This window comes from Nannospalax galili, unplaced genomic scaffold (assembly GCF_000622305.1).
Source record: "Nannospalax galili isolate Female #2095 unplaced genomic scaffold, S.galili_v1.0 scaffold898, whole genome shotgun sequence".
NCBI classification, from domain to species: Eukaryota; Metazoa; Chordata; class Mammalia; order Rodentia; family Spalacidae; genus Nannospalax; species Nannospalax galili.
This window is the reverse complement of record NW_008342399.1, coordinates 1,136,778-1,139,781: the sequence shown is the minus strand read 5'-3', so window position 1 is coordinate 1,139,781 and position 3,004 is coordinate 1,136,778.

Sequence of the window (3,004 nt, the reverse complement as noted above, 5' to 3'; positions counted from 1 at the left end):
CAAAGACCATGTCTCACAAATCATCTCTTATCCTTGCAAAAGTCCCCCTTCTGTTGCTTTTTCACTACTGTAATGTTGAATTTTTTTAAAGACAGGGTCTTACTATGTAGCCCTGGCTGACCTGGAATTTTATAGAGAGATCTGGCTAGTCTCAGACTGAAGGAGAGCTGCCTGCTTCTTCCATCTGAGTCGAGGCAGAATTCTTGGATTAAAGGTATGCATCATTTTACCAGGCTACAATTTTTTTAAATGTGGCTGAAATGCTTAACATAGGATGGTTGCTCAACTCTAAGATCCTTCTCACAACAAGGCAGATAATAGTGGGCAGCTGAGAACTTGGGATCCCTGGGAAGCAGGAAGGACAGATGACACTGTACCGATGTCTTGGTGCCATTGAGTAACCAAAGACCGCTGGTGAAAGTGCCGAAAGGGAAGAGTGACTATGACTTCCACATGGATGGGCAGCCTGTGGTGACAGCCTGTTCTCAGAAATGTACCACTGACTTGAATACCCAAGTGGTCAGGAATATTAAGAGCAAATTTGAACTGTTAGAACTTTGGCTCTGACTCTAGCAAAAAAGAATAAACAAAATCTTTCTAAACTTGGAAATAGTTCTGGATTATTTTTCCTGCTTTTCAGCTCATCACAGCTAAGCTTTTCAACTCCAGAGCGTTTTCTTAAATTCTTTGTAGTACATGTCAGTCTTCAGCTACTCCAGATTACCACAAGCACAGCAATTTATATTGGGGGTGCTGACTGGCCTTTTGCAAACAAACCCTGCTGACATTTCTGTTGCTTTTGAACTGCTGCCTCTTTTGTCTCCATGGAATGGGTCATGTCTTATTACTTCTCTGAAGGCTTTTCAGGGACTTTCAATCATACTGACTTGTGTGCTTATAAACTATGTAGTGAAGACAAATGGATAGAAGGCTGAAGCAGAGGAGAAGGAAATAATTTTCAGCCTAGGGTCAAATATGTACTTGTGAGTTTCTAGGTATGCCACAGACTATGAAAGGTCAAGAAGTACTGACGTGTGATAGTTAAGCTAACACAGTAAATGCGTTTAGGAGTTTCCATATTTGTGTGTTATGGAAAAACAGTATCTGGCAATCAACTTCAGAAAAGTGAATCAATCTTGATTCTAAGAAGGCAGAGCCAAGACAATGCCACTCCCCTTCTTTGAGATATTATCTTGAACATAAAGAGACACAGAAGCATGGTTCCATCCATAATAAAAGTGACAGACACATCCATGTCTCAGCCACAGTATCTGAGGGCTGGAAAGAGCCACTGACCTCACAGAGTGTCCTGGTAAGAGCTGGGGTCCCTCCTGGGAGTGGTGAGAAGCTGGGTGATTGGTCCTCCAGAACTTCAGGAAGCCTTGAGGGTGGGAGGAGGTAGCAGTGCAGGATCTGGGTGAGGAAGGGTCCACAGGCCTGTCACATGAGAGCCTCTCCAGAGAGCAGATAGTGTTTAGGTCTTGTATCTCTCTAGGAGTCAGGGCAAGTGTATTAGTTACTTTTCTGTTGCTATGATTTAAAAAAAAAAACCATGACCAAGGCAACTTACAGAAGGAAGGGTTCATTGGGTTTATGGTTCTAGAGGGGTAAAGTCCACCATGGCTGGGAAGCATGGAGGTAGGATGTGACTGGTGCAGAAAACTGAGAGCTCACATATTCAAGCAGGCACAGGAAGCAGAGAGAGAGAAACTGGAAGTTGACAAAGCTATATACTCTCAAAGCCTGCCCCACTGACACATTTCCTCCAGCAAGACTGCACCTCCTAAACCTCAGCAAACAACGCCACCACTGGGAGCCAAGTGTTCAAATACTTGGAGCCTATCAGGAACATTCTCTTTTAAACCACCACAGCAACTTAGTCTTCTTTATGCACAAAGAAACAGGCTCATTTTCTAGAGCACAGATGGGCTCTCGACTTAGAGGTATCAGACATGCTAGAGGGGGGAGGGAGGCAGAAATGTGAAATCAGGTAATTTAAATGCAAGTCTACCTGACTCCCAGAATGCCAGCTTTGGACATACTCATACTTAGGATATTAAACAGTCCTTCCTTGTAGAATGAGTTCTACATGTTTTGTCATCTAGAGGTTCCTCAAGATTCTACCCAGGCAGATGGAGTTTACTTGCGTAGATTTTTGGTTTTTGAGATGGGGTCTCATGTAGCTAAGACTGGTCTTAAACTCATTATGTAGTTGAGGATTTTTAGGATGACTTTGAACTTCTAATCCTCCTGCCTGTCCCCCATGCTAAGATTATAGGCATGTGCCACCATGCCCCTAGGGATAAAACTTAATCAAATGAGCTACATCCCTAGCCCAAAAGCCTCTCAATGTATAATTTTTATTAAATTTTTGTGGATCTCATATAATACATTTTAATCATATTTAGATCTTTCCTGTCTGCACCTTCCCCATAGCCTGCCCACGGGATATCATGCATTCTATCTTATATGTTTAAGTTTGTGTACCCAGCTATCCCTTGGCATGGTCCATCCACTGGAGTCTGTTCAGCCTATGTAGTGTCACTTCCTTAAAGGAAATCAACTCTCCCTCACCCAGCAGTGATCAACTGCCAATAGTTCCTCAGCTAATGTTGGGACCCCCTGCCCAGTTCTACGCTCCAAGGGCCTCATTCTTATATATGAATTGATAACTAGTAATTACAAGGTATTTGAGACTGGTCCATGTGAAAGACAATGGAAGAAAGGAATCAGGAGAAAAAGTTAATTCAGGTTGTAAGACAAAATAATTGACCATTTAATGCCCCAAGAGACATGACAAGATATACAGACATGGAATAGGAAGAGGGCACAGTTACAAAAGAAATTCCTGTGGAGCAAGAAAGATATCAGGCATGGTGCACATGACTATAGTCACAGCACTCAAGGGTAGTGGCAGGAGCATCACGAGTTCAAGGGCAGTCTTAGCTATCTAGTGAGATCCTCTCTCAAAACAATGAACTCAAAGAATTCAGCATACACACAT